At 43.7% G+C, this 23,017-nt stretch overlaps 1 protein-coding gene and 3 pseudogenes across 1 annotated transcript in view; 2 read left to right on the top strand and 2 right to left on the bottom strand.

The window, feature by feature from the left end:
• EYA3 (EYA transcriptional coactivator and phosphatase 3) overlaps positions 1–23,017 on the bottom strand; it is a 188,334-nt gene that overhangs the window by 138,093 nt on the left and 27,224 nt on the right. The window contains exon 2 of the mRNA XM_025001181.2: positions 2,111–2,286. The gene's annotated coding sequence lies outside the window, so the exon portion shown is untranslated. The remainder of the gene's footprint in view (positions 1–2,110; positions 2,287–23,017) is intronic.
• On the bottom strand, positions 2,293–4,911 carry LOC107131869 (heterogeneous nuclear ribonucleoprotein A1-like 3; annotated as a pseudogene).
• On the top strand, positions 7,743–9,822 carry LOC132343447 (translationally-controlled tumor protein-like; annotated as a pseudogene).
• LOC132343446 (large ribosomal subunit protein eL39-like) lies at positions 13,375–13,629 on the top strand (annotated as a pseudogene).

Genomic DNA, 23,017 nt, shown 5'->3' with positions numbered 1-23,017 from the left:
GTAAATACAGTGTAAATGCTATGTAAGTAGTTTTCCTTTTTGGAATTCTTTTTTTCAACCGTTTTTGATCCATGGTCAGTTGAATCAGTGAATGTGGAACATACAGACGTGGAGAGAGAGCCAACTGTATCAACAGCCTTTGCCATGAAATGTCACAGTGCTCTCACTCAGATGCTGGTCTTAGTCACGTGTCTTGCTTTGGCCACTAGGATATTAGCAAACGTGATGTAAGGTGGGCCTTAAAAAACACTTGTGCGATAGGCTTTGCCTCCTCTCCTGCCTCTGCCATTACCCAGGAGAACATATCAGAAGTAACCCACTGGGAGAACAGAACCAGAGAGTCTAGTTCTCCCAGACAAGGTCAGACTAAATCAGCCAATAGCCAGGCAACCTCCAGACATGTAGTGAAAGTGAAAGTGCATGGACTATACAGTCCGTGGAATTCTCCAGGCCAGAATACTGGAGTGGGTAGCCTTTCCCTTCTCCAGGGGATCTTCCCAACCCAGGGACTGAACCCAGTCTCCTGCATTGCAAGCGGATTCTTTACCAACTGAGCTATCAGGGAAGCCCTCAGACATGTAAGTCCAACCGAAATCAGTGGAGCTGCCCAGCTGACCACCAGATGTATATGCTTATTGTTGCTTGCTTTGGAAACATGCGATTGTTTGCTATGCACTATCCTTTCAGTAATAGATAACTGATATACCCCTCAACAATGTATTAATTTTCTTTGTGACCTTGATGGAAAAGTAACTGCAAATGACCCATGCCGCTAAAGAAACCATATCCTTCTTCTCACCCTGGAGGATAGGTCCATGATGGAAACTAACCTTGTCAAACACATTCTCCTGAGAATTTGAATTTAGAGACAGTGCAGCCAAGATAAGAGATCTTGTTAGAGGTCATTCATTACACTGGTGGTGGCAGGACTCAAGTGTCAGTGTGTCTCCCCCCGATCCTAAACCCTCCGTCTCTCCTTTGGTTCCTCTCTGTCCCCTAACTTACTTCTCCAGCTACCTATAAATCTTTGAGCCTCGACCACATCCCTCCAGTAAATTCTCTTTTGCTGAAAACTGGCAGAGGTGGTGTCTGTTGCTTGCAGCCAAAAGGTCTAACTGCTACTCTGCCAGCTAGACCCAAATTCAAGTTCCAGTCCTGTTGCTTAAGAGCTGATAGTTGTCCGGACACTGGCTGGGTACATGACCTCTCAAGAGATCCTTTGACCCTGATGTCACCCAAGAACCACAGGGAAATGAGAGCAGCAGTGTCAGGGATTCTGAGTGGCAACTCCCATTCTTCCATGACAGGGGGCAATTCCCTCCTGTCCATACAGCTAGGCAGCCGGAGTCTGGCTAGGTGACTGACCCATGCTTGCTTCCTGGGATGCTCCCACCTGGTCGTTGAATTTTGGGGGACAGTTGCAAAGACAAGGGAACAACTGGGATAGTCACAGTGGGAACAGTGCCAGGGGCGTTGTCCTCACAAGCAAGTTCCTTGGCTCCATTAGCTGCCCACCCTCTTGTTTTTTGGGTCTGGTTCTCCTGATTTCTTTTCAATCCTGGGATCCATCCAGTGTCCTTCTAATAAATTTCATTCCAGAATGAGTGTAGTTACATGTACCCAAAAACTCTGGTGTAGTAAGAACAATGCCCATTTTACAGAAGAGGAAATGAAACTGGATTGGAATTTATTTACTGACCAAGACTCTAACAGACTGGACTTTGAGCTCTTTGAGGACAGAGACTCTGTCTGATTCACCTCTGTGTCACTGCCCTCCTGAATAGAGTCTGGCAATGAGCAGAAACTTCATGCGTATTTTGGAAAATGGGAAGGAAGAAAGGAAAGGAAGGAGAAAAACAGGAGGGAGGAAACCAAAACATAAAAGGAAGAAAAAGGGAAAGCAGAACTCCCCACCACCACCCTGCCACCCCTGTGAGTTCAGGCCAGCTGTCAGCCTTTTTCAGATTCACTTCCAAAGACTTCAGGAAGCAGATGAAGTTTCTAGAACTGCACACCCAAAAATGGCACAATCCAAACCCTTCGCCCTCCTGAAAGGACAGCAGAGTGAAAAGAAGGACAGGTTTGGGAATCAGATTTGGAATTTACCCACCTGCTGGCTATATGACTTCGGAACAAAGCTTAGTGTCCTGATCCAAGGATGAGCATGTGCATCTGTGATTTTAAGAGATAAGAACTGCCTCCAGAGCCAGGGGCTGGGATTTCATGGTGAACAGACGCAGACAGAGACCTTGCTCCCCTGGAGCTTACAGACTCGTAGTGGCTGTGCTGAGGAGAACAAGAATTAATCGAATGAGTAGACAAGTAAATGGAAAATTAAATTGTGTTAGCACTACCTAGGTGAAATACACAGTCTATCAGGGAAATCAATGACAGTTTACAATGGGAGAATTTGATCTAGTCCAGGAGATTGAAAAGGGTCCAGGGAAATATGAAAGATGAATTAGAGGTCTAGCAGACTACACCGAATATGCCATGGTTAAATGATGAGAAAGAATACGGCAAACTTGAGGGGGAAAAAAGAAATAAAAGACCAAAAGACTCTTTTTGTAAAAAAAAAAAAAAACTTTTTATTTTATATTGGAGTTTAGCCAGTTAACAATACTGTGATAGTTTCAGGTGTGTAGCAAAGGGCCTCAGCCAGACACATATATGTATCCACCCTCTGCTAAACTTCCCTCTCATCCAGGCTGCCACATAACATTAAGCAGAGTTCTGTGTGCCATACAGGAGGACCCTGCTGGTTATCCATTTTAAATGTAGCCATATGTACATGTCAATCCCAAACTTCCTAACTATCCCTTCCCCCATCCATCCTCCGCCTCCAGCAGCCGTAAGTTCATTCTCTAAGTCTGTGAGTCTGTTTCTGTTTTGTAAATAAGTTCATTTGTATCATTTCTTTTTAGATTCCACATATAAGGGTTGTCATACAATATTTCTCCTTCTCTGACTTACTTCACTCAGTGTGACAATCTCTAGGTCTAGCCATGTTGCTGCAAATGGTATTATTTCATTCTTTTTAATGGCTGAGTAATACTTCATGAAAATATGTGTATATGTACCACATTGTCTTTATCCATTCCTCTGCTGATGGACATTTAGGTTGCTTCCATGTTTTGGCTATTGGAAACAGTGCTTCAATGAACACTGGGGAGCAAGTATCCTTTTGGACCATATTTTTCTCCATATATGTGCCCAGGAGTGGGATTGCAGGGTCAGATGGTAGCTCTAGTTTTAGTTTTTTAAGGAAACTCCATATTGTTCTCATACTGGCTATACTAATTTACATTACCACCAACAGTAGGAGGCTTCCCTTCTCTCCACACCCTCTCAGGCATTTATTGTTTGTAGATTTTAAAATGATGGCTATTTTGACTGGTGTGAGGTGATATCTCTGTTTAGTTTTGATTTACATTTCTCTAGTAATTAGCAATGTTGAACATCTTTTCATGTGCCTCTTAGCCATCTGTATGTCTTCTTTGAAGAAATGTCTATTTAGATATTCTGCCCATTTTTTGATGGGATTGTTTGTTTTGATGCTATTAAGCCTCATGAGCTGTTTGTAAATTTTGGAGACTAATCCCTTGTCAGTCACGTTATTTGCAAATATTTTCTCCCAATCTGTGCATTGAGAGACCGATAGACCAATAGACTCTTAAAAAAAAAAAGATATTTATTCAGCGTCATGATCAGACTATTACATTTAGCAATCAACAGCATGGGTACAAAAAAAAAAAAATCTACATTAAAACCCTTTGTTGGAATGCTTTACACTTTCCACAGAACAGAAACTAAAATAACCTGTTACACAATTAGTCACAAGTACAGTCCTCGAGTTTTTTGCCCATACACGTGAGTATTGTCTAAAACATGTCTTCCTTGTAGCAGCTAGGCCCTGCCACCACTGCGCTTGGCTGAGTTCACAAATCTGCTATAACCTGTAGCTTCCCTGCCACTTCTCTGGCTCTCCTCTCCGGCCTTGTTTCCCGGCAGTAAATAAAACCTTCTGCCACTGCCATAGTTACTGCTGCTGCTGAAACCACCATAGCCACCTGGGTTTCATGGTTTGGCAAAGTATCGGCCTCCACCACCATCGGGGCCAGAACTTCTGCCTCCAAAGTTTTCACCTTTCACAGGTCCAAAATTTGAAGATCGATTGTTGTAATTGCCAAAATCACTGTAGCTTCCGCCACCTCCAAAATTGCTTCCATCATTACCAAATCCATTATAACCATCCCCACCTGCCACCATATCTGCCACCACCACGGCTGCCACCAGAGCCACCTCAACCACTGAAGTTTCCTCCATGACCAAAGTTCTCATTCCCCCCAAAACCACCTCCACGACCGCCACCAAAGTTTCCAGAACCACTTCGACCTCTCTGGCTGGATGAAGCACTAGCCATCTCTTGCTTCGACAGGGCTTTTCTCACTTCACGGTTGTGGCCATTCACAGTGTGGTATTTCTGAATGACAGTCTTGTCTACAGAGTCATGGTCATCAAAGGTTACAAAAGCAAAGCCTCTCTTTTTGCCACTGCTTGGGTCAGTCATGATTTCAATCACTTCAATTTTCCCAGGCTTTTTTCCCATTATTTTCAAAATAATCTCTCAGGTGACGTTCTTCAGTGTCTTCTTTAATGCCACCAGCAAAAATCTTTTTCACAGTTAAGTGGGCACCAGGTCTTTGAGAACCTTCTCTTGAGACACCCCGCTTTGGTTCCACAACTCTTCGGTCCACCTTGTGTGGCCTTGCATTCATGGCCGCGTCCACCTCCTCCACCGTGGCGTATGTGACAAACCTGAAGCCTCTGGAGCACTTGGTGTTTGGATCCGTCATTACCACATGATGGGGAATGTGAGCAATGGCTCCTCAGACTCTCATCAGTTGTTTCAAAGCTCAGTCCTCCGATGAAGAGCTTCCGCAGCTGTCCGGGCTCTTTGGGAGACCATGACTTAGACGTGATGGTAGTGGAGGTGGGGAAGACTTCAACAGTGCTTTCTCAGCAGCGTCCATAGATGCAGAAAACCCAAGAGACTCTTGAAGGGAGGCAAGATTAGAGAAACAGACAGGGAGCAGACCCTGTAAACCTTGAGATACCATGGGAAGGATTTTGATTTCTCTCCTAAGGGCAATGGAAAGCCAGTGAAGTGTTCTGAGTGGGTGAGTTAAATGATCAGATTTGCATTTTGGAAAAAACCCTGGCAATGGTGTGGAAAACAAACTGGAGGTGGATCCTAATGGACCCAAAGACTAGTTTAGGCTGCCAATGCAGAAGTCCAGACAAGAGTTTAGACAAAAGTGGTGGCTTGGAGTGAAAGGTGAGTAGACAGAGAAATTGATGTTTTTAAGATCAAGAAGGTAAAATTGAAAAAGCTCAATCAAACTTCAAAGGGTTTTGAAATGGGTATTATTCCCATTCAGTGTGGAGGATTTTGTTTTGTTTTGTTTTTTGCTTATTGTTTGTTTTTGTTTGGTTTTAATGATTATTGTTACTACAAATAAAATTCAATCAAATAATTTAAAAAATAAAAAAGAGAGGACTTCCCTGGTGGTCCACTGACTAAAATCTGCACTCCCAATGCAGAGGGCCTGAGTTCAATCCCTGGTCAAGGAACTAGATCCCACATGCCAGAACTGAGAGTAAAATTGTCGCAACTAAAAGATCCCACATGCTGCAGTGCAGATGTGACAAGACCTTGCAGTCAAAGAAGTAGATAACATGTATTAAAGAAAACGAAAAGACTCAGTTAAGGATTGGATTGGGAGGAGGAATTAAGAATGATTGTCTAAGTTTCTGACTCCCATAACTGGAGGGTTGGTGGTTCCAGTTACTGACTTAGGGCTGGATTTGGCAAGGTTTTAGACATCTTGAATTTGGTGGGCCATTGAGACAGCCCAGTGGAGGTGTTAAATGGACATTTAGATATACTGGTCTGGACTCAGAGATATTTGAGCTGGAGATGTGAATATGTAACCATAGCTGGTAATCATGCCCTGGACTCAGTGAGCTTGCCTGGGGAGAGAATATGCAGCAAGGATAGAAGAGGTCTAGAGCTGAAAGCTGAGAACCAATATTCAAAGTCAGGTAAAAGAGGATAGATCTACAAAAGACAGGAAAGAGTAGTCAGAGAGGTGGCAGGCAAAGGAGATAATAGACACTTGTTACCTTTACCATCCAGGATCCACTAGGTAATAGGCAGAATAATGTCTACCTCTCACCCTGTTCCTCTGGCCCAAAGATGTCCACGTTCTAATCCCTGGACTCTGTGAATATGTTACCTTACTTGGTAAAAGGAACTTTGCAGATATTTAAGTCAGGGATTTTTAAATGGGGAAGTTACCCTAGATTATCCAGATGGCTCCAGTGAAATCACGGGGTCCTTATGTAAGGGCGGAAGGAGGGTCAGAGTCAGAGAAAGAAATGTAACAACAGAACCAGAAGTGGGAGTGATATGACCATGAGCCAAGGAAAGTAGGGAGTCTCCAGGAGCTAGAAAAAGGAAGGGAAGGGATTCGCCCCAGAACCTCCTGAAGGAACACAACTCTGCCAACACCTTGATCTCAGCCTCGAAGTCTCAGTTCAGACTTCTGACCTCCAGAACTATAACAGAATAATTTGTGTTGTTTGAAACCACTGTGTTTGCAGTTTCCTGTTACTGCTGTAACAAGCCATTACATGTTACATGCCCCCTCTTCTTCTGAGTTTTTCTCTGGGGGATAGCAGCCCCACTCTAAGCCTACCTACTCCAAGGAAGCTATCTCTAAGCTGAGGCTCCAGTGGTGGAGTAGGAGACCTTGCCTAAGCCAGTCTCCCCTTCCAAGCCTCCCCAAGCCACATTCATCAATCAAGATTGTGCATATGATCTCATCCAGCTCCATCAGAGCAAATCTCAGACTTCATGCTAAGGTTGCTGGGGAAAGAGCCTCACTTCTCTTTGCTGAATGTGAATGAGGAAGAACATAGCCCTGGGAGTCATTGGGCAGCCATCCCTCAGCCAGGGAAGAGAAACTATCTGAGAACATAGTCTATATGGGATAGTACAGCTGAGAGATAGAAAAAAAGAAAAAAGAGTAACCAGATCTGTCTTGTCAAAGCCATGGTTTTTCCAGTAGTCATGTATGGATATGAGAGTTGGACCATAAATAAAGCTGAGCACTGAAGAATCGATGCTTTTGAACTGTGGTATTGGAGGAGACTCTTGAGAGTTCCTTGGACTGCAAGGAGATCAAACAGTTAATCCTCAAGGAAATCAGTCCTGAACATTCATTGGAAGGACTGATGCTGAAGCTGAAGCTCCAATACTTTGGCCACCCGATGCGAAGAACTGACTCATTGGAAAAGACTCTGGTGCTTGGAAAGATTGAAGACACGAGGAGAAAGGGACAACAGAGGACGAGATGGTTGGATGACATCACCAACTCAATGGACATGAGTTTGAGCAAGCTCTGGGAGTTGGTGATGGACAAGGAAGCCTGGTGGGCTGCAGTCCATGGGCTCACAAAGAGTCAGACACAACTGAGCAACTGAACTGAACTGAATCGAACCAGGTCCTAACACAGGGCTGTTATTTATCTGGTATTCATTGGAATGGCTGATTATTGTTGAAATATTTCTGTTGGGAAGTAAATGTTTTCCAGAACCACCTGGGGATAGGAATCATTCCCCCACTTTCTCCTAGTCACCTTTCTGGAACCCCTGAACTTCCCTATGATCCAGTAACTAAAGAGTTAATGCTTGGTCCAGCAGGAGACTTCCAGGACACCTCCTCTGACATCTGTTCAGTGACAACACAATGCCAATTGTTAAGTATTTTAAATGTCGCTTTTGTCTCTATACTATTGTTTGAATCCCTCTATTCAACTGGGTCAAAACATGTAATCCTGGGCTCTTCTTTTGATGTTGTTGAAGCCAGTAGAAGTCAAAGTTTCTGTCACTTGATAATCAAAAGAGATCCCACACTTTTCTCCTCCCATCCCCCCCTCCCCAAGCACATCCTTGCTAACTTCAAAACCTATCAGTTCTTGGGACTTGCCTGGTGGTCCAGTGGTTAAGAATCTACCTGCCAACGCACAGTGCTTACTCTGAGCTCCAGGCTCCTAGGAAGCTAGCACCAAAGTCATGTCCCTCCAGTTGCCATCATGATCATCTACCAGGACCACATCAGCCCTCATGAGATGTTCTCCAGTATTTACAAGATCTGGGAGGTCGCAGAGGGCTGAGTCTGGAGATGAAGGGGAAGGTGATCAACAGGACAAAAGTAACACTGATGAATCACTCATTGGTGGAAATGCTTTCACTGAAGGCTTGGAAGGCTAAGGTACTGAAAGAAAAGTAATGACTCACGTCACTATTGTCATGAACCATCACTTGCAGGAAACCACCTTTACGAAAGAAGCCCACAAGAAGTACGTCAAAGATGACATGAAGTCAATCAAAGAGTTGGACACGACTGAGCGACTGAACTGAACTGACTGAATCAAAGGGAAACTTGAAGAACAGAGACCAGAAAAAGTAAAACCTTTTATATGACAGGAGCTGCAGAGCAAATCAAGCACATCCTTGCTGACTTCAAAACCTATCAGTTCTTGGGACTTGCCTGGTGGTCCAGTGGTTAAGAATCCACCTACCAATGCAAGGGTCACGGGTTCAATCCCTGCTCCGGGAAGATCCCACATGCCACAACTACTCAGTAGGAGCTCAAGACCCTGCAAACTGCAGCTACTAAAGCCAGAGCATTTACAGCCTGTGCTCAGCAATAAGAGAAGCCACTGCAGTGAAGACCCAGCACATCACATAAGTAAATAAATACATTTTAAAAAATTGTCCATTTTTTATCAGTGAAAACATGAATCCAGATGGCATGGTTTCTCTGTTGAACTACCATGAGGATGGTGTGACCCCCCCATATATGATTTTAAGGATGGCTTACAAGTGGGAAAATGTTAACAAACTTGGCAGTGACTTTGGAACCATCACCTGTTGTCATAACTGACCAGCTGCTGCTTTTCATCCACAAAACACTGGGACTGATGTCATCTTGAGCTCTTCATTTATTTTGATGCTGATTTGTTTGAAGTGGAGGCATTGTTTTTGAGGGGAAAAAAATACGTCATGTAGTTTGTCTAAAATAAAACACATATAAACTCAAAAGGGAGAGAGAGAGACCCCACAAACACCACGGAAATGTGAGGTCGCAGAAGCCGGGGATGAGAGTTTTAAGAAGAAAGGAATGCTTAACAAAGTCAAATGCTGAGAAGTCAAGTGGGAACCCTGACACCACGTAAATATGTAAACCATCTGAGCCCAAGGCAAGTGCTCCATACGAGATGGTCCCTCTCCCCTCGTGTCTCCCGCAGCTCCGTTCAACAGTATTCATACAGGTTAGATTTAGCTGCGTGTAACAGAAAATCCAAAACAACAGAAGCTTAAACAAGAGACAATTGTGTTTCTTTATCAAATAAAAGTGGTCCAGAGGTAGGCAGAAAAGGGCAGGAATAGTACGCCACCAATATCACGAACCCAGGCCCTTCGTATCATTCTGTTCTGCCATCATGGCAAAGAGCTCCATTTTCAAGGTCACTTCAAGGCCAAATACAGCTGTTGGAGCATCAGATTCCAGGCATGAAGAGAAAGGAGGGAAAAGCAAAAGAGGCTCACTTGACTGAGTCAACCCCTTGAAGTAACGTCTCCAGAAGTCCTTTCAACTCTTCCACTGACACCTCATTGGCTGAAACCTAGTCAGAAGGCTGGTTCTAAAGAGTTCTAATAAAGAATCAAATTTTTAAAAAATAAAGAAGGCTGGCTGCCTGTAGCAGTATGGAAATGTAGTCTTTTTTTTTTCTTTTTTTACTACTTTTTTTTTTTCAAGATTTATTTATTTATTTTTGACTGTGCTGGGTCTTCACTGCTGGTCTCTGGCTTTCTCTAGTTGGGGCGAGTGGGTCTACTCTCTCTAGTTTCAGCACCAGGCTTCTCATCGCAGTGGCTTCAGAGCATGGGCTCTAGGCACGAGAGCTGCAGTGAAAGTGAAAGTCGCTCAGTCGTGTCTGACTCTTTGTGACCCCATGGACTATACAGTCCATGGAATTATCTAGGCCAGAACACTGGACTGGGTAGCCTTTCCCTTCTCCAGGGGATCTTCTCGACCCAGGGATCGAACCGGGGTCTCCTGCATTGCAGGTAGATTCTTTACCAACTGAGCCACCAGGGAAGCCCGAGAACTTCCGTAGTTGCAGCATATGGTCTCAGTAGTTGTGCCACATGGGCCTAGTTGCCAGGTAGCATGTGGGAATCCTCCCAGATCAGGGATTGTACCTGTGTCTCCTGTATTGGCAGGTGGATTCCCAACCACTGGACCACCAGGGAAGCCCTGGAAATGTAATCTCTGAGCTGGATGCATCGTTACTTCAAATAAAATAGGGTTCTTCTGTTTTGGACTAGGGAGAGAATAGATGTTAGGTAACTGGCAATATCAGTGCTCACATATAATTGTTCATATAATTGTTCTTGACAGATTGCCAAATGGTATTGTCTCCATTGTAACCCCCTTGCCACCTAACACATCTGTGCAATAGTTGTCATCATCTCCATTTTTACAGTTGGAGAAACTGAAGTTCAGACTTGAGCGATCAGTTACCTAAGGCCAAACCACTAGTGATGACAGAACTGGGAGACTTTATATATATATATATTTTATATATATATATATGAATCACTTTGCTGTATACCTGAAACTAATACAACATTGTAAATCAACTATACTTCAATTTTTTAAAAAAATGTATTAAAAAAAAAAGAAACAACGGCGACTTCTCTAGTGATGCAGTGGATAAGAATCCACCTGCCAATGCAGGAGACATGTGTTCAAACCCTGGTCCAGGAAGATTCCATATGCTGCAGAGCAACTAAGTCCATGCGCCACGACTGCTGAAACCTGCACGCTCTACAGCCCGAAAGCCACAACTAATGAGCCCCTGTGGCTCAACTACTGAAGCCCACGCACCATCGAGCCCACGTGCCACGACTGCTGCAGCCGTGTGCTACAATGACTGAAGCCCACGCACCTAGAGCCAGCATTCTGCCACAGGAGAAGCCACGGTGATGAGAAGCCCATGAACCCTAACTAGAGAGTAGCCCCCGCAGCAACGCAGACCCAGCACAGCCAAAAATAAAGAGACAATGAACTACCAAAGCAGTTATCATCTCCTCCATTACTAGTCTCCCCCCACGCTCCTTAGTGCCCACTGGGTACATAATAAATGTGTACCCCACGGGCACTGTAAGTTACTGCCCTCTGTGGACAACCCTCAGTCTGGGGCAGCATTGGTGCCAATTGAGGGGGTGAGGTAAGGTCTCAGCTGTTAGTCTGAAAAGAGACAGGCCTCTTGTCATCCAGGAGCAAGCAACGATGCATCCTAAGTGTCAAACTGTTCTCTTCCTAGGAGAGAGAAAAGAACCGACGTTTACTATAGCCATTTTACAAATAAGGAAACTGAGGCTGGGGAGGCTAAGTGATTCGCCTAAGTGATTACACAGCCAGTGACAGAGCTGAGGTTCAAAAGATGTGTAGCATTTGCTGATTTCTGTGGTGTAAATACCCAGTCAAGCTAGCAATGTGACGTCTCTGAGCACAGAGCTGGGAAGAGATGCTCCCGGTGGGCTCTCACAAGCCGGATGACCAGGCTTTAGCTCTGAAAAGCAAGCATAACACGCCACTGCATTTTTAACACGCCTGCCATTTTGCTACAGTGTGAGGGCAGAGACTTCTTTTGTTGCTCCCACCGCACATGGCAGAGGCTACCGAAAGGCAATCACTAAAAGTTGGGAATGAAAGGACACTCACTCTCTTTTCACGAGACCACATTGCCTCAGATAGTCACATGTTGCAAGAATATCACGTGTATAGAATCTTAGTGACTCAGCCCTTTCACACAGAGTAACTCAAGCAGAGTTTGTTGAATCCACGGCAGGCAACCCCGCCTTGAGCATGATGAACCCACCGTGAGAAAAGCTCCTTTGGAAGTCTGAATTTCTCTCATTTCACCCCACTTCTTCCTACCCAATCCTCCCATTTTCTCAAGTGGTATGTGTGTGTATGTGTTCACATAAAATGTACTATCATAGCCATTTTTAAGTGTATAGCTTAGTGGCATTAAGTGTATTTCCACTGTTGTTCAATGATCACCACCATCCATCTCTAAAACTTTTTTATCTTCCCAGACTGAACCTCCATAGTCATCAAATGATCACTCCCCATTCCCCTCTCCCCCAACCCTGATAACCACCATTCTTACTTTCTGTTTCTACAAATTTACTGCCCTAAGCACCTTATACAAGTGGAATAAAACAGTATTCATATTTTTGTGACTGGCTTATTTCACTTATTGTAATGTCCTCGAGGTTCATTCATACTGTAGCATGTAGCATACTTTTTAAGGCTGAATAATATCCTCTGGTTTTGTATACACCTGCATTTTGTTTATCCATTCATCTCTCGATGGACACTTTGGTTGCTTCCATGGTTGGCGATTCTGAATAATGCTGCTATGAACCTTAGTATTAAAGTTCCTGCTTTCAGTTCCTTTGGGTAAATAACCCAGAATTGGAGTTACGAGGTCATAAGGTAATTCTGTGTTTAAGTTTTTGAGGAACTTCATGCTGTTTGCCATAGCAACTGTGCTATTTTACATTCCAACCAGCAATGCACAAGGATTCCATTTTTCCACAGCCTTGCCAACTCTTGTTATCTTCTGTTTTCCTGTCATCTTGGTTTAGATATGCATTTCCTGGTGATTAGTGATGCTGAGCATTTTTTTCATCTGTGTGTTGGCCATCTGTATATCTCCTTTGGAGAAATGTCTATTTAAGTCCTTTACCCATCTCCTAAATGACTTGTTAGTTTTTTATTGTTGAGCTGTAGAAGCTTTTTATATATACTGCATATCATCAGATATGTGATTTGAAAATATTTTCTCCCATTCAATGGGTTGCCTTTTATTTTTTTAAGACAGACCCTGTGAAAAGAGTCACTTTCATTTTTTAAAAATATTTATTTATTTGGCTGCACCAGGTCTCAGTTGCAGCACTCAGGATCTTCGATCGTCCTTGTGGCACCTGGGTTCTTTTATTCATACTTACGGCACGCAGGATCTGTTAGTTGTGGCATTTGAACTCTTAATTGCATGTGGAACCAGGGATCAAACCAGGGCCCCCTGCGTTAGGAGCACAGAGTCTCAACCACTGGACCACCAGGCAATTCTCATGGGTTGCCTTTTAACTCTGTTGATAGTGTCCTTTAATGCCCCATCCTTTCTTTTAAGGAACTGATTCATCATTTCCTTCCAAAGGCCAAAACCCCTGACTCATGTATGTGGGAGTTCTTCTTAAAAACCTCTCTGAGCTCCTCTTTTCTCTTCTCTGCCATCCTGTGTACTATTTAATTTGCTCTTCACCATGTCTTCTCACAAGACTTTCAGGATCAAGCGATTCCTGGCCAGAAAACAAAAGTAGAATCATCCCATTCCTCAATGGATTTGAATGAAAACTGGTAATAATACCAAGTACAACTCCAAGAGAAGACACAGGAGAAGAACCTAGCTGGGTCTATAAGAAGCCTCACGTATGAAGTGGCACACGTTTATGCTGTGTTAAGGTCACTTGCATGTTAACTAACCAAATCATGGTATTGAGCATATCACAACTGTCTGAACAGCTTATGGGACAGACGGATTGCTTGGCTCCTCATGGTTCATGTTTCCTTACTAGCGGTCTATGTGGTTCATTAACAAATATGTGAAAACTTTTATTGGACCAAAAAAAAAAAATCTTTGAATGTATTTTAGAATGAACGGGAATCTATATAAAAAGAAAGTCAGACTAATCACACTCTGTTCTTGTTAAAAAACAAAATTTAACTAAGTAGATTTTAAAGATCTTATTAGCTTTATTCAATAATTCATGAGTCAGGCAACGTTCCATCTAATGGGCAAAAAGGAGCAGTACAAAATGAAAGATTTTTATTGGTAAAAGGGAGTGAGGACAAGTAAGTTTTACTAACAAAAAACTGACTGGTAGTGGCAAGTTCATCTTCCTTTAGGAGCCAGGGAAGGCAGGGGTATATGAGGCTGATGACTTTGCTAATTAGGTGATTTCAGATGGACTGGTTTAAGATTCCATTACTGGGAGATGCTAAAACTGCAATCAAGTTAGGTATTAGGTCTTGGTTTGGTGACTTGGGGTTTAGCATAAGTGACTCCATATTGGCCCTTGTTTTTAATACTCTTTTTCACAGTTTCACAGTTCTAAGGAAAATTCATATGAATATGCAATATGAACTTCATGAAAAGGAGCCAGGGAGAAGGGGTTGTGGGCTAGAGTAGAAAAGGAGACTGTGGAGAACGACACACTCTATCAGGGAAGGACATAGCCTTTACTAAGTATTTATTTTGTGCCAAGCACTGTTTTAAGCAGCTTTAAATCCCAAAATCACACTATTACATTCACAGTAAAATTATTCCCATCTTACAGATGAAGAAACAGAGGCAGAAATTGAACCCTGGCCATGTGGACCCCACAAGGACTTCCCTTGTGGCTCAGCTGGTAAAGAATCCACCTGCAATGCAGAAGACCTGGGTTCGATCCCTGGGTTGGGAAGATCCCCTAGAGAAGGGAAAGGTTACCCACTCCAGTATTCTGGCCTGGAGAATTCCATGGACTGTATAGTCCATGGGGTCGCAAAGAGTCAGACACAACTGAACGACTTTCACTTCACTTCATATGGACCCTGAGGCTACTTTACTGATCACTATATGACACTGTGTATTCTTTGGACTTGGAATTATCTGCATTAAAACTCAAATGAATGGGCTTCTCTGGTGGCTCAGACAATAAAGAGTCTGCCTGCAATGCAAACTTCCCTGCGTTGGGAAGATACCCTGGAGAAGGGAATGGCTACCCACTTCAGTATTCTTGCTTGGAGAATTACATGACAGAGGAGCCTGGCAGGTACAGTCCATGTGGTCACAAAGACTTGGACATGACTGAGCAATTAACAAACTCAAATGACTAAAGAGAACATGATTACAAGTCCATTAGTAGAAAGAAAGAAAGTGAAAGTTGCTCAGTCATGTCCAGCTCTTTGCAATACCATGGGCTATACAGTCCATGGAATTCTCCAGGCCAGAATACTGTAGTGAGTAGCCTTTCCCTTTTCCAAGGGATCTTCCCAACCCAGGGATAGAACCCATGTCTCCCGCATTGCCGCAGATTCTTTACCAGCTGAGTCACAAGGGAAGCCCGAGAATACCGCCCATTAGTAATCTGAGAGAAATTCAAACTAAAAACAAGATTTTACTTTATACTTAACAGCAGCTTGAAAGTTGGACAATGCCAAGTGTGAGTGAAGATTTGGGGAAATAGAAACTCTCCTGTAACCATGGGTGGGTGTGTAGCTTGGTGAGGCCATTCCAGAATTGACTTGGCAGCTCTTCACCCAGTTAGGTTTTGGTGTAGCTTATGACCTAGCACTGATTATGACCTAGCTATTCCCTGGGTACACATTCCAGGGAAACTCTTACACTGGTTCATAGGGGAACATCTGGAAGCCTCTCCTCAAATCATTGTTTGCAGAAAAAGGAGTTTTTTTAGGAGTAACCTAAATGTCCTTACACTTAGGAGTAACCTAAGTGTCCATTGTCAGGGGAACAGGTAAGAAAAATGTGGATTCACCTGATGGAGGTGAGCCAGGCAGATGTTTGCATCAATGAGCCAGATACACACACTTCAACAAGGTTACATCATAAAAGCAATGCTGGGACTTCCCTGGTGGCCCAGTGGTTGAGAATCTGCCCGCCAATGCACAGGACATGGGTTGGATCCCTAGTCCAGGAGATTCCACAGGCCCCAGGGCAACTAGTCCCCTGTGCCACAACCACTGAAGCCACCAAAACGAGAGACTCCACGCACCACAGCTAGAGAGTAGCCCTAGCTCACGGCAGCTAGAGAAGACTGCATGCAGCAACAGAGACCCGGTGCAGCCAAACAAGTACATTTTTTAAAAAGCAATGCCGATTGGGAAAAAATAAAATGAGAACCAGAATGAGGCCCATAGCCCAATTTATGTAAATCATGCCTTTTATGTAAATTTAAAATCAATATGCATGGAAAATAACACTACATTTTCGAAGGGAACATAAAAGTCAAAGATATGTGTTGCCCACACTAGAACTATTGTGGGGGTTGGGCCTGGAGAATGGTGATGAAGGAAAATGACGGGCATTCAGATGGAAAAGAGGACCAGAGAAGCATCTTGCAAAAACAGAGGCGAGAAAAGGGGTCTATGCCTCTCAGTTCTACCAAGGTATTGCTATGTGACCTTGGATAAGTCATTTCATGCCTTGATACTTGTTTTTCTTATCAGGACAATAGGAAGATATGAGCCTTCACATTATATATCATGAAGGATGTCGACAGAGGAAGTCAGCGCAGCAGAATGGAAAGTGCATGGCCTTTAGACATGACCCAGCTGATCACTGAGTGGCTTTGGGGAAGTACTTGACTCTATCAGATTCTATTTTAAATGAATGGGTCAACACAGGCTTCACTGAGAAGGGGACATTTGAGCAAAGTCTTGTAGGAGGCAACGGAGTGAGCTATACAGAAATCTGGAAAAAAAAAATCTGGGGGGAAAGTAATTCATGCAGAGCAAAGAGTCAATTCCGTCCATAGGTAAGGACTTGACATTCCCCCCACAGTGCCGGCCACATGGTCTGTGCTCAGCAGCTGTTGACTGTTCACTCACCCCTTTCCCTCCTCCTGCAGAAACATCAGGATCCAGATCACCTTCTAGCTCCAGTGACAATGGCACTCTGGCTTCAGAAGCTCTTTGGAACACTGCATTCACTGCAGGAGTGCCCTCCCGAACGGACCACAGCAGCCTCAGCCCAGGAAAGGCATCCCTACAGGGGTTTTCACCTGCACGGGGAGCACAGAAGCCCCAGGGGAGAAAGGCAGGGACCTCACCAGCTCCTCTTCCCCTCATGAGATGCCTACCCCAGCACTCGTCAAAGCTAGGACAGTGCCTAGAGGGGCTTGGGCCAGGATGCAGTCACATGGGGAGAGGAGAAAAAGGAAGAGACCTATATTTATTCAGGCAGATCTGGGTTTGAACATTACTCTGCCACTGAGTAAGTAGCTCAGGTACACTTACACATCCCTGAAGCCCTCTGAGCCTCAATTTCCCCATCTAGAAAATGGACATGAAAATAAATCTATACAGTGGTTGTGAAGAATCAGTGAGATAAGATCTATGAAAGCGGCAAGCACGTATCTGGGGCTCACAAAAAGTAGGCCCCTTCCTTTTGTGACAAGTAGTTGGGAGGCACCCACTGTCCTGTTTAGTCAGCTTGGATCCGTATATATTTTGTTCATTTCTATGGGGATTGAACTGAGTCACCTACCTTTCAAGCAGGGTGTGAAGCTATGGTGATATATTAGATTAAAAACTGCTTAGCATAACTACTGGACGAAAATAGGTGTTCCATAGGTGTTTGTTGGTTACCTGGATGGATGGGAGAATGGAGACATGTATGTAAGTAGATGGATGGATGGACAAATGGACAGATGACTGGGTAGATGGGAGGAGAGTTTACTGGTAATTATGTCAGGGGTCTTAGGAAGCATCACTATGAACAAAGCTAGTGGAGGTTATGGAATTCCAGTTGAGCTGTTTCAAATCCTAAAAGATGATGCTGTGAAAGTGCCACACTCAATATGCTAGCAAATTTGGAAAACTCAGCAATGGCCACAGGACTGGAAAAGGTCAGTTTTCATTCCAATCCCAAAGAAAGGCAATGCCAAAGAATGTTCAAACTACTGGACAATTGCACTTATCTCACACACTAGCAAAGTAATGCTCAAAATTCTCCAAGCCAAGCTTCAACAGTATGTGAACCGTGAACTTCCAGATGTTCAAGCTGGTTTTAGAAAAGGCAGAGGAACCAGAGATCAAATTGCCAACATCTGTTGGATCATAAAAAAAGTAAGAGAATGCCACAAAAACATCTACTTCTGCTTCCTTGACTACGCTAAAGTCTTTGACTGTGTGGATCACAACAAACTCTGGAAAATTCTGAAACAGATGGGAATACCAGACCACCTTACTTGCCTCCTGAGAAATCTATATGCAGATCAAGCAGCAACAGTTAAACCACGCATGAAACAATAGACTGGTTCCAAATCAGGAAAGGAGTACGTCAAGGCTGTATATTGTCACCCCGCTTATTTAACTTATATGCAGGGTACATCATGCAAAATGCTAGGCTGGATGAAGCACAAGCTGGAATCAAGCTGGGAGAAATATCAATAACCTCAGATATGCAAATGACGCCACCCTTATGGCAGAAAATGAAGAGGAACTAAAGAGCCTCTGATGAAAGTGAAAGAGGAGAGTGAAAAAGTTGGCTTAAAACTCAACATTCAGAAAACTAAGATCATGGCATCTGGTCCCACCACTTGATGGCAAATAGATGGGGAAACAGTGACAGGCTTTATTTTTGGGAGTTCCAAAATCACTGTATATGGTGACTGCAGTCATGAAATTAAAAGGCACCTGCTCCTTGGAAGAAAAGCTATGATCAATCTCAGTTCAGTTCAGTCATTCAGTCGTATCTGACTCTTTGTGACCCCATGAATCGCAGCACGCCAGGCCTCCCTGTCCATCACCAACTCCTGGAGTTCATTCAAACTCATGTACATCGAGTTGGTGATGCCATCCAGCCATCTCATCCTCTGTCATCCCCTTCTTCTCCTGCCCCCAATCCCTCTCAGCATCAGAGTCTTTTCCAATGAGTCAACTCTTCACATGAGGTGGCCAAAGCACTGGAGTTTCAGCTTTAGCATCAGTCCTTCCAATGAACACCCAGGACTGATCTCCTTTAGGATGGACTAGTTGGATCTCCTTGCAGTCCAAAGGACTCTAAAGAGTCTTCTCCAACACCACAGTTCAAAAGCATCAGTTCTTCTGTGCTCAGCCTTCTTCACAGTCCAACTCTCACATCCATACATGACCACTGGAAAAACCATAGTCTTGACTAGATGGACCTTTGTTGGCAAAGTAATGTCTCTGCTTTTTAATATGCTGTCTAGGTTGGTCATAACTTTTCTTCCAAGGAGTAAGCGTCTTTTAATTTCATGGCTGCAATCACCGTCTGCACTGATTTTGGAGCCCAAGAAAATAAAGTCTGACACTGTTTCCACTGTTTCCCCAACTATTTCCCATGAAGTGGTGGGACCAGATGCCATGGTCTTCGTTTTCTGAATGTTGAGTTTTAAGCCAACTTTTTCACTCTCCACTTTCACTTTCATCAAGAGGCTTTTTAGTTCCTCTTCATTTTCTGCCATAAGGGTGGCGTCATCTGCATAGCTGAGGTTATTGATATTTCTCCCAGCAATCTTGATTCCAGCTTGTGCTTCTTCCAGCCCAGCGTTTCTCATGATGTACTCTGCATAGAAGCTAAATAAGCAGGGTGACAATATACAGCCTTGACGTACTCTTTTTCCTATTTGGAACCATCTGTTGTTCCATGTCCAGTTCTAGCTGTTGCTTCCTGACCTGCATACAGATTTCTCAAGAGGCAGGTCAGGTGGTCTGGTATTCCCATCTCTTTCAGAATTTTCCACAGTTTATTGTGATCCACACTGTCAGGCTTTGGCATAGTCAATAAAGCAGAAATAGATGTCTTTCTGGAACTCTCTTCCTTTTTCCATGATCCAGCGGATGTTGGCAACTTGACCTCTGGTTCCTCTGCCTTTTCTAAAACCAGCTTGAATATCTGGAAGTTCACGGTTCACATACTGTTGAAGCCTGGCTTGGAGAATTTTGAGCATTACTTTACTAGCATGTGAGATGAGTGCAATTGTGCGGTGGTTTGAGCATTCTTTGGCATTGCCTTGGACCAACTTAGACAGCATATTAAAAAGCAGAGACATTACTTTGCCAACAAAGGTCCATCTAGTCAAAACTATGGTTTTTCCAGTAGTCATGTATGGATGTGAGAGTTGGACTCTAAAGAAAGCTGAGCACCGAAGAATTGATGCTTTTGAACTGTGGTGTTGGAGAAGACTCTTGAGAGTCCCTTGGACAGCAAGGAGATCCAACTAGTCCATCCTAAAGGAGATCAGTCCCGAATATTCATTGAAAGGACTGATGCTGAAGCTGAAACTCCAATACTTTGGCCACCTGATATGAAGGACTGACTCATCTGAAAAGACCCTGATGCTGGGAAAGATTGAAGGCAGGAGAAGAAGGGGATGACAGAGGATGAGATGGTTGGATGACATCACTGACTCCATGGACATGAGTTTGAGTAAGATTTGGAAGTTGGTGATGGACAGGAAAGCCTGGATTGCTGCAGTTCACGGGATGGCAAAGAGTCGAATACGACTGAGCAACTGAACTGAACTGAAATATATATGTTTGGGGAATCATGATTTGTATTACAGAAATACCAAGTCTGAACTGCCATACCACCCAGCAATGCCACTGCTGGGCATACACACTGAGGAAACCAGAATTGAAAGAGATATTTGTACCCCAATGTTCACCGCAACACTGTTTGTAATAGCCAGGACATGGAAGCAACCTAGATGTCCATCAGCAGATGAATGGATAAGAAAGCTGTGGTACATATACACAATGGAGTATTACTCAGCCATTAAAAAGAACACATTTGAATCCGTTCTAATGAAGTGGATGAAACTTGAGCCTATTATACAGAGTGAAGTAAGCCAGAAAGAAAAACACCAATACAGTATACTAACACATATATATGGAATTTAGAAAGATGGTAACGATAATCCTGTATGTGACACAGCAAAAGAGACACAGATGTATAGAACAGTCTTTTGGACTCTGTGGGAGAGGGAGGGGGGATGATTTGGGAGAGTGGCATTAAAACATGTATAATATCATATAAGAAATGAATTGCCAGTCCAGGTTCAATGCAGGATACAGGAAGCTTGGGACTGGTGCACTGGGATGACCCAGAGGGATGGTATGCGGAGGGGTGTGGGAGGGGGGTTTAGGATGGGGAGCACGTGTACACCCATGGTGGATGCATGTTGATGTATGGCAAAACCAATACAATATTGTAAAGTTAAAAAAAAAATAAAATAAAAAATAAAAAAAACAAGTGTTTTACAAGAGGGTTTTATTATATCTGCTTATGGCCTCAGGTCTTAAGCGCAGATATAACAGAGATGAGCAAAAATAGGCACAGCTGTGCCCAGTTCTAGTCAGCTGTGACCTGCCCTTACTGCTCTAGTGGCTATGACTCATCTGGGTGAGGTAAGGGGCCAGGTCTTCCCTAAGCCAGTGTTCTCTGAGAACACTGAGAACACCCTGAGGTCAAGACTGAGATCAGGGGGAAATGCAGGGTGAGGACTTCTTGATGTGCAACATGACTTGAAAATCCTGATTGGTGATATTTCATTGAAAGAATTACAACTCAGCTTTTTCCATAACCCTGTTACCATTGCAAGAAATGCATTCCACTCTATGTAATTTCTACAGTCACGTAGCCCCTCTGAGCCCCATGTTCCTCTCTGTAAGATGAAGGAACTGGACCCTCCCATCTCCAAAAATTCTGATTCTCTGAAAATCCTTGACATCTTTTTTAAAATATAGATATATTAATATAACTTTGGGAAAATATACATTAAATTCCTTTCTTAGGTGTCCCTAGAGAGTCTTCTAAAACTCTCTCACAACAAGTGCATGTATGTTTCAGTGTGTGTTCATGTTACACCCTGGGGAAGCAGGATGCTTTTTAGACAGAGCTCATTCTAGACCTCGAGTGAGAAATGTGGATATACTGATGATTAAGATTTAATTCCTTCAACTATACTTCAATCTTTTTTTTAAAAAGAGAGAGATTCAGTTACTGCCCCCAGGGTAGGAAAGGATACATTAAAATGGATAAACTTCAATAGTTATTCAGTTCAGTTCAGTTCAGTCGCTCAGTCGTGTCCGACTCTTTGGGACCCCATGAATCGCAGCACGCCAGGCCTCCCTGTCCATCACCAACTCCCGGAGTTCACTCAGACTCACATCCATCGAGTCAGTGATGCCATCCAGCCATCTCATCCTCTGTCATCCCCTTCTCCTCCTGCCCCCAATCCCTCCCAGCATCAGAGTCTTTTCCAATGAGTCAACTCTTCACATGAGGTGGCTAAAGTACTGGAGTTTCAGCTTTAGCATCATTCCTTCCAAAGAAATCCCAGGGCTGATCTCCTTCAGAATGGACTAGTTGGATCCAAGGGACCCTCAAGAGTCTTCTCCAACACCACAGTTCAAAAGCATCAATTCTTTGGTGCTCAGTTTTCTTCACAGTCCAACTCTCACATCCATACACGACCACTGGAAAAACCATAGCCTTGACTAGACAGACCTTTGTTGGCAAAGTAATGTCTCTGCTTTTGAATATGCTATCTAGGTTGGTCATAACTTTTCTTCCAAGGAGTAAGCGGTATAAAAAAAATTGCACCCTCTTAGACCTAAAGTGCTGCTAGGTCAATTAACTCATCTGGAGGAATTCAGGAAGGCTACCTGGAGGAGGAGTTCTGGGCTAGATCAAAAAGAGAGAAAGCATCTGAGAAGGTCACAACCAGGTAGAGGTCATGGGGTCGGTGGGGGAAGGTGGTTGTGTTCAGAGTATGAGATAATGATCAACAGGGTCATAGCATGAGCTACAACCTGAAATACTCCTTGGTGGGAGTGAGGTCCTGGCTTTTGTGTTGGGGCAACTTTCTCTGAGAAGCAAGGGGCAATCACAAGCTATCACCTCAAAAACATTTGTCTCTTTATTAAGCACTTAGCAAATGCAGACCCCCGTGCGCTTTATACACATCACAGCCATGTCTCCTAAAGTGTGCTGTGCAAGTCATGGGGCTCATGAGGTGACTGTAGATAGGATGCCAAGAACATTTTGACTTTAATAGT

Source organism: Bos taurus, chromosome 2 (assembly GCF_002263795.3).
Source record: "Bos taurus isolate L1 Dominette 01449 registration number 42190680 breed Hereford chromosome 2, ARS-UCD2.0, whole genome shotgun sequence".
Classification (NCBI taxonomy): Eukaryota; Metazoa; Chordata; class Mammalia; order Artiodactyla; family Bovidae; genus Bos; species Bos taurus.
The sequence above is the reverse complement of the archived record's forward strand: the minus strand, read 5'-3'. Positions and strand labels throughout refer to the sequence as shown.